The 16,767-nt window shown below is 41.0% G+C and overlaps 1 pseudogene; it reads right to left on the reverse strand.

Moving 5' to 3' along the window:
* Nucleotides 1-934: 934 nt before the first annotated feature.
* On the reverse strand, nt 935-4,699 carry LOC109438819 (large ribosomal subunit protein uL15 pseudogene; annotated as a pseudogene).
* Nucleotides 4,700-16,767: the final 12,068 nt, after the last annotated feature.

A 16,767-nucleotide genomic window follows, 5' to 3' on the forward strand; every position in this document is an offset into this window, starting at 1 on the left:
ATTTGAGCAAATCAAATCCAACACAATATATAAACAGGATAATCCATCATGACCCAGTGGGTTTAATCCCAGGAATACAAGGTTGGTTTAATGCTTGAAAACCAATTTTTGTAATTCACCATATTATCAAACTAATAAAGAAAAACCATATGATCATCTCAATTGATGCCAGTAAAGCATTTGGTAAAATCCAACATCCATTTCTGATGAATGAAAAAAAAAAAGTAATATTTTAGACAATTAGAAAATTTTGGACTTCCTCAACCTGCTAAAGGGCACCTACATAAAACTGCAGCTTACTTCATTCTTAAAGGTAAAAGACAGCGTATTTTCACCCTAAGATCAGGAAAAAGGCAAGGATGCCTACTCCTACCTTTTCTTTTCTTTTCTTTTCTCTTCTCTTCTCTTCTCTTCTCTTCTCTTCTCTTCTCTTCTCTTCTCTTCTCTTCTCTTTTCTTTTTTCTTTTCTTTTCTTTCCTTTTCCTTTTCTTTTCTTTTCCTTTTCTTTTCTTTTTACTGGGGAAGGGGAACAGGACTTTATTGGGGAACAGTGTGTACTTCCGGGACTTTTCCAAGTCAAGTTGTTGTCCTTTCAGTCTTAGTTGTGGAGAGTGCAGCTCAGCTCCAGGTCCAGTTGCCGTTGTTAGTTGCAGGGGGCACAGCCCACCATCCCTTGCAGGAGTCGAACCGGCAACCTTGTGGTTGAGAGGACACACTCCAACCAACTGAGCCATCTGGCACTGACCCATGTTGGAATCGAACTGGCAGCCTTTGGCGTTAGGAACAAGGAGCTCCAACTGCCTGAGCCACTGAGCTGGACACTTCTTTTCTCTTCTCTTCTCTTCTCTTCTCTTCTCTTCTCTTCTCTTCTCTTCTCTTCTCTTCTCTTCTCTTCTCTTCTCTTCTCTTCTCTTCTCTTCTCTTCTCTTTCTTTTTAGAAAAACACTTGTGAACATTTAATGAACTTCCCTGCTACCAGGACACAGCCCCCCTCCCCCCAACACCCTTAATCTTCTCCTCAGCTCTTCTGCTGAAGAATTTGGCCTTCGTGATGACAGGCTGCTTTGGGAGCTCTCCCTTTCCCAGAACTTTGGAGTAAGTAGCCTGATCACACCACATCAATGATAGGAACAGCTCCAGTCTTGTTTTTGGCAGCATTTACCAGTGTCTGCTCATTGACCAAGGTCCACAGTTTATCAAGGTTGACAGTTGGGCAGAAGCTCTCATTCCTCTTTAAGTAGTAGTGTCTCGTACCAACTTTCCCAAAGTAACCTGGGTGATATTTGTCGAAGTTAATCCTGTGGTGATGCATGCCACCAGCATTACCTCTCTCAGGTGCTTTTGGTGCTTGCCAATGAGGCCGTGGCTGTGGCTCACGTGGCTCCAAAGTTTCTGAGTCTTCCTCAGTTATTGGATGGCCTGTCAGTGGTTGAGATGAAAGAGCCCTACTCCTACCATTTCTGTTTAACATTTCACTGGAGGGTCCAGCCAGCGCAAAAGGGCAAGAAAAAGAACTAAGAGGCAGACTGAGTGGAAAGGAAGAAGTAAAACTGTCTTTACTTGCTCAACACACGATTGTGTATGTAGAAAATCCTATGGAATCTACACAAAAGCTACTAGAACTAATGTGTTTAGCTAGATTGCAAGATACATGTTTAATAGAAAAAAATTAATTGTATTTCTATATACTACCAATGAATAATCAGAAGTTGAAATTTAAAATGTACCATAAAAAAGATTAAACATTTAGGGAAAAATTTAGTAAAAGACTTTGTAGTGTAAGCCCTGACAGTTTTTTTGTAATACAAATACATGACTTTGATTGCAGATACATCCATTTCAAAGAGCATCCGCTTCAAAGCCAGCTGTGATTTCAATAACTGATTATTTGGACTACTTGTTTATTTTCTTTTACTCTGTTTTAAATTGACACACTTTGTTTTAAATTCACCAATAAAGAGTGAGCCAGGTGAAACCCTAGGCCCCCACCCTCAACCCTAATGCAGAACCCAAGCCTGTGAGCCGCCTCCTCCCCACAACCTCGCTGTGTGACCCTAGGTATGCTGTGCCATTTCCAGGTCTTGTAAGTAATAAACATGTATCTTTTAAAGTTTCCTGATAGTTATTGCTGAAGGGCATCTTACAATCATAAGAACCACAAAGGCTGGCCCAGCCACAACATTGGTTCCTGATAGGCTGAGACCAGTACAGAACAGACCTCCAAGTCTTTTACACTGAAAAGCACTAAACATTGTTGAGAGAAATTGAAGATGATCTACATAAATGGAAGATAAACCATGTTCATAGATTAGAATACTCAATATTGTTGCAAAATCAATCTGTGGTTGCAATGAAATCCCGATCAAAATGCCAGGAGGCTTTGGGATGGAGAGTAAAAAACTGACATTCAAAGGAACTGGGATAGCTAAAACAATGTTGTATAATAATACAAGAACAAAGTTGGAGGGCCTAACACTCCCAGATTTCAAGACTTATTATAAAGCTACAGTAATCAAAACAGCATGGTATTGGCATCAAGATAGATCCATGGACGACAATAGAGTCAAGAAATGGAGGAAGAGTGAAGGATTACTGACAGCAAGAGGCCTAAAGGGCATAATGAGGCTGGACTATAACAGGTGTAACTAGTCATTCATTTATTCAAATAATCTCCAACCCTTTCTTGCAATATTTCATGCCCATGTCATTTTGTACAATAGCAAGTATATCTGTAGTGTTAAAGCTGGTCAGTGTGGTCAGATCCTAAAAGTGGCAGTTGATTGAAGGCAGAGGCTGTGGCTGGTTTGATTTTTTCATAACTGCATACGCAGTCTAATCCAGTACCTGGTGTCTAGTAGGTGCCAAATTAATATTTCTTGAACTAACGAAACCTGTGAGAGCCACACACATATACATGATCTCTGAAGTACAGACAGAATCACACTTGCACACTCCTACAGATACAGCCACATATTAACATGAGCTGATATTTACCCAGAGTTTACTGTGGGCCGGGCACTGTGCTGAGCACCAGATAAGCACGGCTTCACTTCATGTTATTAACCATAAAAATGATAAGGATTTATGTTTTGCAAATGAAGAAACTGAGAAACAGAGAGGTTCAGCACTTTGTCCAAGGTTTCCTCTCCAGTAAGTGGCAGAGTCAGGATTTGCACCCCGGCCAGTCTGGCTGACTTCAGAACCTATAAGCTTCGCTACTATACAAGACTCATATACAATTCCAGAGAGGTGCAGGGACATACAGTGACACTTTTTGGCCACAAGAAAGCCAGTTCCAAACACAGAAGCAATCCCATGTGGACATATGTGAGTGCATGCGTGCGTGCACACACGCGCGCACACACACGCACTCCTTGTCCTAGAAATACAGACACACTCAGTGATGGCCACTCTTTTCCGTCAAGTATTGACTGACATTCACACAATCACTGCAACTCAAGGCACCAGATCTGGGCCGTGTGGTCACACAGTAACACAGACACATACCCACTTCTGAAACCACAGACACACATTAGCAGCCCCCATAAGCCCATTCGATTACTCACAATCAGTACAGTCACACCCATTCATACAAATCACATGCAGTTAGACGTATACGTCACCTCCCCGACACATTAATAATGCCCCCTCTCCCAAGTTATACAGTTACACAAACACAGTCAATCACACACACTGATTTTCAGGAGGAGGCTGGGTCGGAAGAGGCGGTCCCATAGAGAGGCCTCAGACTTAGCTGCTCTGGGCAGCGAGCGGCACTACTTCCTGAACTGGGGTTGCCAGGCAGAGCTCGCCTGGGCGCTATGTCGCGATCTGCCATTGGCTAAAGGCCCTGCGTGCTGGGGAGGTCCCGCTCCGGGTTCTGTCCCAGCCGTGGAGGGAGACAGCTCGCTTGGGACGCTGGACTTGGACTACTAAAACCGAGGAGGTCCAGGACAAACCAGGACGAGCTGGGCGAGGCTGCATTGCAGCGGGCATGGAGGGCTCAGCGGGATGCCTCTAGTTCCTAAAGATTGCGTCTAGGAGGGGAGGGGGCAGGGCGTGCCCACTGAAACTAGGCTATTTATTTTTAATTGTAAAAATACATGCCCATGATGAAAAACAGACAATGAAACCATCACATCATCATCATCATCATCATCATCCAGACAAAATCCTCAAACATCAAGGGTGAGACTCTGGCTCGCCTCAGGCCCCAATCCCCTATCCCTTTAACAATGCCTTGTATGGCCCATGCATATACAAGCCTATTAAGGACCCTTTCTGAAGTCCTGGCAAGTAATTCGTGCCCCACCTGGAAGAAGGCAGCAGCAGTCCGTCAGGTTTTCCAGCCTCCCCGCTGGCCCCTCCCACAAACACTCTGTGAGCAGCTACAGAGGTCACCGGTCATATCTCTGCACGGTACCCTTTGGTAGTTCCTACCTTACAGTGAAAGCCCTGATCTGGCCCCTGTTTACCTCTCTGACCTCAACCAGCACCGTGTTTACTCGAAAATAAGACCTAACCAGAAAATAAGCCCTAGCATGATTTTTCAGGATGACATCCCCTGAACATAAGCTCTAATGCGTCTTTTGGAACAAAAATTAACGTAAGACCTGGTCTTATTTTTGGGGAAACACGGTATGATTCTTCCCATCACTCACCTCCCTGGAGCCACACTGGTCTTCCTCCTAGATGCCATGTGTAACAACAGTCTTTACAATGGCTGTTCCTCGGTTTAGAACACTCTTCCTTGAGACCTCACAATGGCTTACACCCCCCCTTGCTTTTTCCTACCATATTTCCCTGAAAATAAGACCTAACCAGAAAATAAGACCTAGCGTGGTTTTTCAGGATGCTCGTAATATAAGCCCTACCACAAAAATAAGCCCCAGTTACCAACGTCAGCCAAACAGACACATTTAGTACATCTGTTGCAACACATGACGGATGTATTGAATTATAAAATAACAATATTAACATATAATCAAATATAAACAAATATTATTGACATTAATACTTAAAATAAATGATAACATAAATTATAATTAAGTATTTATAAATACCCAAGTGGACGAGAGGTAAACTCCTATGTAAACAGATGAACCCGAGACTTAGTGTCGAATAACCAATCGGAGTACAAACACAATGCACGAATAACGTGCACACTTGATAACGAACGGACGTGGTGTCTAATATGAATCTTCATAATTTAGTATGTCGTGTGTTGTAACGGACATACTTAATGCACACGTGTGAAATAAAGAAACATTTTCTGAATTTTGGTGCCTACAATTTTTCGTCGCTTTTGTGTGGACCATCATTCTTTTTTTTTTTTTTTTGAGAGATAGTATTTTAATTATGCTTCCTTCTGATGCAAAAATACACCATATACAGAGGGTGTCAAAAAAAGCGTACACATTTTAAGAAAGGAAAACTATTAAAATTGTAATACTCACTATATACCAATAGTAAAAGATGAATGCAAGTCATGTTTGACTTCTGCAATTACAAGAGGTGCTGAAAATGGTTACCATCAGCGTCCAGGCACTCCTGATTATGGTGAAACTGCTTGAGCAACGTTGACCAAAGTGCCCACTTGTATACATTTTTTTGGCACTCTCGGCATATTTTGATTGTAATGCAAAAATTATGAAATTTTTATTTAAAAAATCTCTCACAAGTAATATAAATGCAAAGTAATTACTTTGCTGAAGGAATGCCAGCTCCTGAGATTGAAAGAATAGCTTCTTATGAAAATGAAATTTTAAAATGTCAGTGCAAACCGTTGTAAACATTTTTCAACAATTTTTGTTTTTTCTTTTCTTAATTACTATGTAGATTACCAAAGTCCTCCTCTGAAATCATTATCACATTATCACACCCTTGAATTTTAGTGTGCCATAAATATTAAAGCCTACAAGAGCGTGTTATGGTTATAATAAACGGGAAGTTATAATAAACAGAAAAAATATTTTATTTCACACGAAGACCCAATCTTTTAGACTTTGGAATGACTTGGGCAAAAATTTTTATCGGGAAATTCTCTGCTCAATTATGTTGACTGCACAATTATGCTCCTGAATTGAATAAAATGGATGTGTTCTCTTTATTGTAAATAAAAGTATTTTTAGTTTTAAAACCACAACAAGAAATTTGAATCCTCTGTTTTCCCTTGGTCCTAGTCTATGACATGACAAATAGTTTCAAAAGGCTGAAGATGGGACAGGTATGTTTTATCATTATTTTGGAGCTATACTCTGATTATTTATGACTGCATTCAAGCAGCCATACAACAGATGCTAATCAGTGAATTCAATAAAACATCAACCAAATTCTCTGGAAAGTGGCTGTAAAAAGTTAAATTACATTTAACAGCTGTACAATTCAAGAGATTTAGCTATCTCAAACTGTCATATTCATGTGGAAGATAAGTAAGACAGAACTGTGTTCATGCTATAATTTCTTCTTTCTTTTTAAGGTCAAAATTCCACTTTAATGTCTTTTGCCTTGTGTTTTTTTTACCTTTTTAAAAAAAATTAATTTCAGGTGCACAAGACAAATTAATACTTAGACGTTTATCATTTATATCCCTCATACTGTGTGAACCCCCCTCCTCCCATCCACTATCCCTCTGACATCGCACACAGCCATTGCATTTCCACTGTCTCTATTCCTAATGCTGTACTCTGCTTCTTGTAAGTATATACATATACATACACACACACACACACACACACACACACATATATGTGTGTATATATATACAAACTTGTAGTTGACATTCATTATTGTTCAGCTTCAGCTTCAGGTGTACAATGAAGTGACCAGGCATCTACATCATCCCTGAGGTGGTCTCCCTCATGCGACAAATGTCCATCGGATACCCTACAAAATCTTTACAACATTATTCATTACATTCCCCAAATTAATTTTCAAAACCCTGTGGCCATCTTGTGGTTACTGACTGTTTTCTAATCCCCTCACCTTCCCCCTTATCCCCATCCCCCCTCCCATCTAGCAACCCTCAGTTTTTCCTGTCTCCAAAACTGTTTCTGATTAGTTTATTCACTTGTTCTTTTCTTTAGGTTCCACATCGAAGTGAGATCATGTGGTATTTGTCTTTCTCTGTCTGACTTATTTCACTTAATGTAATGTTCTCTAGGTCCATCCATGTCGTTGCAAATGGTAAGATTTCTTTCTTCTTTATGGCTGTGTAATACTCCATTGTATAAATGTACCACAGTTTCTTAATCTAGTCGTCTACCGATGGGCATTTCGGTGGTTTCCATGTCTGGGCTATTGTGTATACTGCTGCAATAAATGTAGGAGTGCATAATTGTTTTTTTAATTAGAGTTTTGTATTTCTCCGGATAGATACGTAGGAGTGGAATTGGTGATAATAAGGTAGTTCCATTTTCAGATTTTTGAGATACCTCCATAGTGTTTTTCACAGTGGCTGCACCAACCTGCAATCTCACCAACAGTGCACAAGGGTTCCCTTTTCTCCACATCATCACCAGCACTTGTTGTTTGTTGATATATTGATGGCAGCCATTTTGACTGGGGTGAGGTGGTATCTCATTGTGGTTTTTATTTGCATTTCTCTGATGGTTAGTGACGTTGAGCATTTTTTCATGTCTATTGGCCATTTGCATGTCCTTTTTAGAAAAACGTCTCTTCATGTCCCCTGCCCATTTTTTAATTGGGTTGTTTGTTTTCTTGGAGTTGAGTTGAGTGAGTTTTTTTTATAAATTTGTGATATTAACCCCTTATCAGATATATCATTGGCAAATAGCTTTTCCCATTCAGTAGGATCCCTTTTGTTTTATTGATGGTTTCCTTTGCTGTGAAAAAGCTTTTTAGTTTGATGTAATCCCACATGTTTATTTTTTCTCTTACTTCCCTTACACAAGGGGATATATCAGTAAAAATCTTACTCCGGGTAATGTCTGTGAAGATTCTTCCTATATTTTATTCTAGGAATTTTATGGTTTCAGATCTTACATTTAACTCTTTAAGCCATTTTGAATTTATTTTTGTATATGGTGTAAGGAGGTGGTCCAGCTTCATTTTTTTGCATGTGTCTGGCCAGGTTTCCCAGCACCATTTATTGAATAGACTGCCTTTACCCCACCGTACATTCTTGCTTCCATTGTCATAGATTAAATGGCCATATAGGCATGGATTTATTTCTGGACTCTCTATTCTGTTCCATTGATCTATGGGTCTGTTTTTATGCCAGTACCATGCTGTTTTGATTACTGTAGCCTTGCAGTATAATTTGATGTCAGGTATTGTTATACCTCCCACTTTGTTCTTATTTCTCAAGATTGCTGAGGCTATCCAGGGTCCTTTGTGGTCCCATATAAATTTTAGGATTATATGTTCTATTTCTGTGAAAAACGTCATTGGTAGTTTGATAGGAATTGCATTGAATATGTATATTGCCTTAGGCAGTATGGACATTTTAACTATGTTAATTCTTCCTATCCATGAACATGGGATGTGTTTCCATCTATTTGTATCTTCTTTCATTTCTTTCTTCAGCGTCTTATAATTTTCTGAGTACAGATCTTTTACTTCTTTGGTTTAATTTATTCCCAGGTATTTTATAGTCTTTGAAGCAATTGTAAATGGGATTGTTTTTTAATTTCTCCTTCTGATGTTTTATTATTGGTATATACAAACGCAACTGATTTCTGAATATTAATTTTGTATCCTGCTACTTTACTAAATTCATCTATCAGCTCTAACAGTTTCTTGGTGAATTCTTTAGGGTTCTCTATATATAGTATCATGTCATCTGCATATAATGACAATTTTACTTCCTCCTTACAGATTTGGATGCCTTTTATTTCTTTTCCTTGTCTGATTGCTGTGGCTACAACTTCCAGCACTATGTTGAATAGAAGTGGAGAAAGTGGGCAACCTTGCCTTGTTCCTGATCTTAAGGGGAATGGTTTTAGCTTTTCCCCATTGAGTATGATGTTAGCTGAGGGTTTATCATATATGACCTTTATTATGTTGAGATATGATCCCTCTATTCCCACTTTCTTAAGGGTTTTTATCATAAATGGCTGCTGGATTTTATCAAATAAATGCTTTTTCTGCATCTATTGATATGATCGTGTGATTTTTATTTTTCATTTTGTTAACGTGGTGTATCACATTAATTGATTTGTGGATGTTGAACCACCCTTGCATACCAGGGATGAATCCCACTTGACCATGGTGTATGATCTTTTTAACGTATTGCTGAATTCTGTTCGCTAATATTTTGTTGAGGATTTTTGCATCTATGTTCATTAGAGATATCGGCCTGTAATTTTCTTTTTTTGTGGTGTCTTTGTCTGATTTTGGGATCAGGGTGATAGTGGCTTCGTAAAAAGTGTTTGGGAGACTTCCCTCTTTCTGGATTTTTTGGAACAGCTTGAGGAGAATAGGTGATAATTCTTTTTTGAACGTTTTGTAAAATTCACCTGTAAAGCCATCTGGTCCAGGGCTTTTGTTTGTTGGGAGATTGTTGATTACTGATTCGATTTCCCTGGTGGTAATCAGTCTATTCAGGTTTTATGCTTTTCTTGGGTTAGCCTTGGGATGTTGTGTGCCTCTAGAAAATTGTCCATTTCTTCCAGATTGTCAAGTTTGTTGGCATAGAGTTGCTCATAGTAATTTCTTTAAATTTTTTGTATTTCTGCGGTGTCTGTTGTCACTTCTCCTCTTTCATTTCTGATTTTATTAATTCGGGTCCTCTCTCTCTTTTTAAAAATGAGTCTGGCTAAAGGTTTGTCGATTCTTTTTATCTTCTCTAAGAACCAACTCTTGGATTCATAGATCTTTTGTATTGTTTATCTGGTTTCTATTTCATTTATTTCCGCTCTGATCTTTATTACCTCCTTCCTTGTACACCCTTTGGGCTTGTTTTGCTGTTCTTTTTCCAGATCCCTTAAGTGTGAAGATAAACTGTTGATTAGGGATTTTTCTTGTTTCTTTAGGTAGGACTGCAATGCTATGAATTTCCCTCTTAGGGCTGCTTTCGCTGCATCCCATAGATTTTGGGTCGTCGTGTTTTCATTTTTGTTTGTCTCGAGATATCTTTAGATTTCTTCCTTGATCTCCTGGTTGACCCATTCATTATTTAGTAACATGTTATTCAGCCTCCATGAATTGGTGTGTCTTCCAGTTTTTTTCCTGTAGTTCATTTCTAATTTCATAGCACTGTGGTCAGAGAAGACAACTGGTATGATTTCAATTTTCTTAAATTTATCAAGACTTGTTTTGTGGCCTAACATATGGTCTATCTTGGAAAATGTTCCATGTGAGCTTTAGAAGAATGTGTATTCTGCAGCTGTGGGGTGAAATGCTCTGAAAATATCGATTAAATCCAAGTGGTCCAATGTGTCATTTAAGGCCGTTGTTTCCATATTGATTTTGTCTGGAAGACCTGTCCCTTGTTGTCAGAGGTGTGTTGAAGTCCCCTACTATGATAGTGTTACTGTTGATCTCTGTCTTTATGTCAGTCAATATCCGTTTTATATATTTAGGTGCTGCTATGTTGGGTGCATAGATGTTTACTAGGGTTATGTCCTCTTGTCGGATCGATCCCTTTATTAGTATATAGTGCTCATCTTTGTCTTTTAATATGTTCTTCATTTTAAAATCTATTTTGTCAGATATAAGTATTGCAACTCCAGCTTTATTCTCATTTCCATTTGCATGAAATATCTTACTCCAACCCTTCACTTTCAGCCTGTGTGTGTCTTTTGATCTGAGGTGAGTCTCTTGTATACAGCATATATAAGGGTCTTGCTTTCTTATCCACTCAGCCACCCTATGTCTCTTGATTGGAGCATTTAATCCGTTTACATTTAAAGTGATTATTGATAGGTACATAGTTGTTGCCATTTTTAAATTTGTAGTTAGATTCTTTTCATCTTTCTTCTATTTACAGAAGTCCTTTTAGTATTTTTTGCAATGCTGGCTAGGTGGTAATAAATTCCTTTAACTTATTCTTTTCTGGGAAGCTCTTTAGCTCTCCATCAACTTTAAATGATAGCCTTGCTGGATAAAGCAATCTAGGTTGTAGGCCTTTGTTTTCCATCACTTTGAGTATCTCCTGCCACTCCCTCCTGGCCTTCAATGTTTCTGTAGAAAAGTCATTTGATAGTCTTATGGGAGTTCCCTTGTATGTAACCCTCTCTCTTTCTCTTGCTGCTTTTAGGATTCTCTCTTTGTCTTTCACCTTTCCCATTTCAACTATAATGTGTCTTGGTGTGGACCTGTTTGGGTTTATCCTGGTTGGAACTCTCTGCACTTCCTGGGCTTGTATGTGGGTTTCCTTCATCAGGTTAGGGAAGTTTTTGGACATTATAACTTCAAATATGTTCTCAATCCCTTGCTTCCTCTCTTCACCTTCTGGTATTCCTATGATGCTGCTGTTGCACTTGATGTTATCCCAGAGGTCTCTTAAACCATCTTCGTTGTTTTTCATTCTTTTTTCTTTCTGCTGTTCTGTTTGGGTGATCTCTGCTAACTTGTCTTCTAAGTCGCTGATTCGATCCTCTGCCTCATCCAACCAGCTGTTAATTCCTTCAAGTGAGTTCTTTATTACAGTAATTCTGTTCTTTAGTTCTAACTGGTTGTTCACTGTGATATCTGTATTCTTCTTTACGTCGTCTCTAAGCTCCTTAAACATTCTTTTTTTTCAGTCCATTTACATTTACGGTGATTATTGATATGTGAGGATTTCCTGTCATTCTATCTTTTGTTTTCTGGTAAGTCTGTGTCTCCATTGTTTCTTTGCCTTTTTGTTGTTGTCTATTATTTCTGTGTGGTGGTATTCTATGATGTTTCCCTCTGTTTCTTCTTTTATTACAGTACGTATTTCAGTTCTGGATTGTTTTTGAGTGGTTACCCTTAAGTTTATATAAAAGAAAGTTTGATATTTAGAGCATTCCATTTTCTTCAGCACGCTTACTTTCTCCATTCCCGTATTCCAGTTCAGGCCTTTACTCTCCCCCTTTTTGAGTTTTGGTTGCCAAAAATTGTCCCTGTTGATGGTTGTCGAATAGCCTCCTTTAGTATTTTTTGTAGTGCAGGTTGTGTATTATAAAATTCCCTCAGCTTCTGTATGTCTGGAAAGGTCTTTATTCCTCCTTCATATCTAAGGGATATCTTTGCTGGATATATTATTCTTGGCTCCATAATTTCTCTCTTTTTATTTTATTTTATTAAATTTATTGGGGTGACAATTGTTAGTAAAATTACATAGATTTCAGGTGTACAATTCTGTATTACATCATCTATAAATCCCATTGTGTGTTCATCACCCAGAGTCAGTTCTCCTTCCATCACCATATATTCGATCCCCCTTACCCTCATCTCCCACCCCCCCACCCCCCACCCCCCTTAAAGGAGGCTATTCGACCACCATCAACAGGGACAATTTGTGGCAACCAAAACTCAAAAAGGGGGAGAGGAAAGGCCTGAACCGGAATATGGGAATGGAGAAAGTAAGCGTGCTGAAGATAATGGAATACTCTAAATATCAAACTTTCTTTTACATAAATTTCTCTCTTTCAATAGTTTGAATATTTGGATTCTTTCTTTGTCGTTGACTTTAGACAGCTTCAATATAATGTGCCTTGGAGAAGGCCTGTTGGGATTGAGGTAATTAGGTGTTCTATTTGCTTCTTGGATTCGCGGATCCAGTTCTTTCCACAAGTTTGGGAAGTTCTTATCAATAATTTGTTTGAATATATTCTCTGTTCCCTTCTCTCTTTCTTCTCCTTCTGGTATGCCCATTATTCTTATATTGCTCTTTGTGATGGAGTCAGAAAGTTCTTGTAGAGTTCTTTCATTTCTTTTAAGTGAAGTCTCAAGTCTCTTTCTTCTTCCATCTGTGTAATTTCCAGGTTTCTATCTTCAATGTCACTGATTCTTTCCTCCATCTGGTCAATTCTACTACCTAAGCTGGTTATTTCATTCTTAATTTCTTCTATTGAGTTCTTAATCTGCAGAAATTCTTTTTGGTTCTGTTTTAAAATTTCAATCTATTTCGTACAACGCTCATGTTGTTCTTTGATTGTATTTCTGAGTTCATTAAACTGCCTTTCTGTGTTTTCTTGCATCTCGTTGAGTTTTTTCAGAACTGCAATCTTGAATTCTTTGTCATTAAGTCACATATTTCCATATCTTTAAGTTCCTTTTCTGGAGACTTTTCACTTTCTTTCCGAGCTGTCTTGTTGCCTTGATTATTCATGGCAATTACTGATTTATTATTTCTCTTCCTAGACATCTACAGGAGTGGCTTCTGCAATAGGTTGATAGGAAGAGGTCTTTCTTTTGTTTTCCAGTACTTGTTAGTAGAATGTTTTATTTTCTCTCTGACTGCAGCCTTTTTTTTTCTCTCACATGGTAGTACTGTGTTTTCTCTGCACTACTCCAGATTCTCACCCAATGGGGGGATTCCCTGGGAGACGGGCTTCTCCTCTGTTAATAGTTCACCTGGGTCACAGGGCGCAGTATCCGTGTGGGGTGCGAAGAGCTTTTGAAGTTCCAAAGCTCTTCCTGCACCAGATTCAGAGCCTGTATGTTTCAGCAGTTCTGTTTAGTCCTCCAGGGATCCACCCAGATAGGTGGGGCCAGGGGCGGGGTGAGTTGTGAGAGGTGGCCCAGAGTAATCGCGGTGACCACCACCACAGCCAGTCCTTCTGCCACAACTCCTTCACCTTTGCTGGAACTAGTTGGGCTTCGAATCTGTGTCTGCGGTCCACAGTTCTCAGAAGAGCAAATATTCTGTTCTTTTGATCTGACACTGCTACTGTTCCGCTTCTAGCACTGGGCAGGTGGGGGAGGGGCGAGTTCTGGGAGGGTAGGGAGGGGTGGCTAGTCTCAGTGTCTAAGGCTTCTGACTCTGCTCAGCCGTGAGGGCTTAAACCACCATTTTCAGCCTTCTTCCCTCAGTCTTTTCTCCGAGGTCTCTACTGTGAGCGTTGGGTTCAGCCATTTTATATGCTGCCCCCTCAGCCGTGTGGAAAGCGGAGCCCTAGCAGTCCGAGCTCTTCCCTCGCCCGCAGCTGTGGTAGTTCCGGGATGCAGCGAGCTCGGATCACTGAGCTAGGTCTGTATCCTGCGCCCCCGCGGCTCCGTCTCTGCATTTCTCCCTTCCCTTCTCCCCCGCTTGCGCGATTCACCCACTTTCAGGTAAAATCAGTAGTTGGCCTCTTCGTCTTGCCTGTCTGCTGTGCAGGGAGTCCTTTGTGGAGTTATTGTTGTTTGATTAGTTGTAAATTCTAGGGGAGCTTTACAGAGGCTCACCTCACGCCGCCATTTTGATGACGTCAGCAGTCTCCTTAAACATTCTTATCATCAGTGTTCTGAACTCTGTCTCTGATAGGTTGGTTACCTCTGTTTCATTTGGTTCCATTTCTGGAGGTTTCTTCTGTTCTTTTATTTGGGACATGTTTCTTTGTTTCCCCATTCTGGCTGATGCTCTGTGTTTGCTTCGATGTATTAGGTAGATCCCCTGGAGTTCTTAGTTCTTGCTGGGTTATCTTATATAGTATGTGTCCTTTATATTTGACTTGCACTACTTCCTTCTTCTCCTCTGCGTGTGCTCCAAAGGTGACTCTTGTGTTGTGTATATTGTCCTGTTAAAGAAGATCTGTAATTGCTTTTCACTTGTGAGTAGGTGGGGTTAACTCCTAGGCTGACTAGTTGTGAGACTGGGCTCTGCCAACCACAAGGTGTTCTGCTGCGTGAGGGTTGACCGCTTAAATGTGGTTTGGCCTCTATGGGCTCTTGTGCCTGTAGAGAATTCCCTCTGGGTATGTCACTTGTAGGTCAAACCCGGTAGTACTCTGGTTTGGTCTGGGGTTGGCCTCTGGGTGTGTTGAATCTTGTGCCTCTTAAGCTGGGCCCTGGTAGGGCAATTTCAGAACAAAGCAAATCACCAAGCACAAAACAACAACAACAAAGAAAAAATCAAATACATTCACATGTAAAAACAACCGACAACCCCCGCTCAACACAGGCAAAGATATCAAAGATATAAAGACAAAACAAAACAAAAAAGTATCGCCAGTCTTGGCTTAAGCCCACCAAGTAATCTCCAGGTTGTCCTCTGCTGTACCAAAGAGTCCTCTGCGTATTGTGCAGGCAGATCCGGTCACCTGGTGCCCAGAGTTATGTTAGGACTGCAGATTTAGATGAGTGGGTCTGGATGGTAGTTTCTACAAAGTCAGTGCAGTTCTGCCCTTGCCTGCACATATGTGCACTGAGAGTAACACCATTCTCTCATTTCTTCTGTGTCCATTTCTCCTGAGTCTTAGGGCACTTCTTCCGTGTGTGTGTGTGTGTGTGTGTGTGTGTGTGTGTGTGTGTGTGTTTCTGTGTATGTGGTGGGCAGGAGATTTCTGAGCTCCTGAAAGCCCAGAGCTGCATCTGCTGCCTACTGCTGATCCCTGGGAGTGTCTCCCCAGTTGTAATTGCCCCGCCCTAGGCAGGCCAGAAAGGGTGGGGGCAGGGGATGGAGGGGTCTTCTCTCTCCCAGCCCAGCCGTGTCACACTCTTCCCGCAGGCCAGAAAAGGTGGTGGCTAGGGGTGGAGGAGTCTCTTCTCTCCTAGCCCCGCAAAAATCACACTTCCCATCCTCTTCCCTGGGTCAGAGCTGCACACCGGTCTTCCCAGAGCCTGAGCACTAAGGCGCCTCTGTAATCTGACACTACTTCTCAGTTCAGGGGCCAGTTTAAGTCTCTGGAAGGGCGGGTGTAGGAATGGAAGAGTGGGGGGAGGGGCCCAGGTATGGAGTTTGTATCCTTTGTCTGACATAGGACCCAGCTGGAGGTCTCAGTGGAGGTTATTGCCTCAAATGCTGGATATGCTGCCCCCTTGGCGGGAGAGATCAGCTGTGGGATGCAGGGAAAGAGCCCACCTCCTGGTTTTTGTGTTCTCTGTTCCGTCTTGGGATCCCCTGTGTCTCTGCAGCTGCGGATGCTGGCCGCGTTTCCAACACCGCAGATGCAGGCCACATCTCCACAGCCGAAGGTGGGGGCTGCGTCCACACAGCTGCAGATGCGGGCTGCATTTCCACAGCCTCGGATGCGGGTCGTGTCTCCACTCCGCTCCCTTCCCTCTTCCCCTGCTCACCCAATTTGCCCACCTTCAAGTAATCCTTGTATGAGTCTCTTAGCTGTTCTGCGTGATGAGCAGAGAGTCCTTTGATGGGTTATAGATGTCCCATTTGTGATAAGATCTGGAGGAGAACTCAAAAAGTGCGCCCAGCTGCCGCCATTTCTATGACGTCACTCGGACCATCATTCTTAACTGTCATCATTTTTGTTGCCCTTCCTGTCTTACAAGTCTTCAATTACACTTGATTTAATGGTAGATTTAAAGGGTACATTCAAAGATATTTTGACCCCCAGACAAGATGAGTGCAAAAAGAAAGAGCTATTCCATCGAGTACAAGAAAGGAATCATGAAGGATATGATAAAGGGCATGAACTTACGGCTTTCTGCAAAGAGAAGTTGGATCTCCGAATGGTCTGAAAATGGCAAGCAGAGTGCAATAACCTCAGTCAACAGGTGGATGAGGGTAATGCTAAGAAGTGCCAAGAGTGGATCAGGTCGGCAGCCATCATTTCCTGAGCTGGAAGACATCATCTGTGAATGGAGTGCTGACAGGAGAGCAAAGGCTTTGGTTGTGCGCAGGGCTGATATTCAAGCATTTGCCCTTGCAGTGGCACCACAGTTAGAAATATCCCC

This window comes from Rhinolophus sinicus, chromosome 18, assembly GCF_057876585.1.
Source record: "Rhinolophus sinicus isolate RSI-liver-muscle chromosome 18, RSI-T2T, whole genome shotgun sequence".
Lineage (NCBI taxonomy): Eukaryota > Metazoa > Chordata > Mammalia > Chiroptera > Rhinolophidae > Rhinolophus > Rhinolophus sinicus.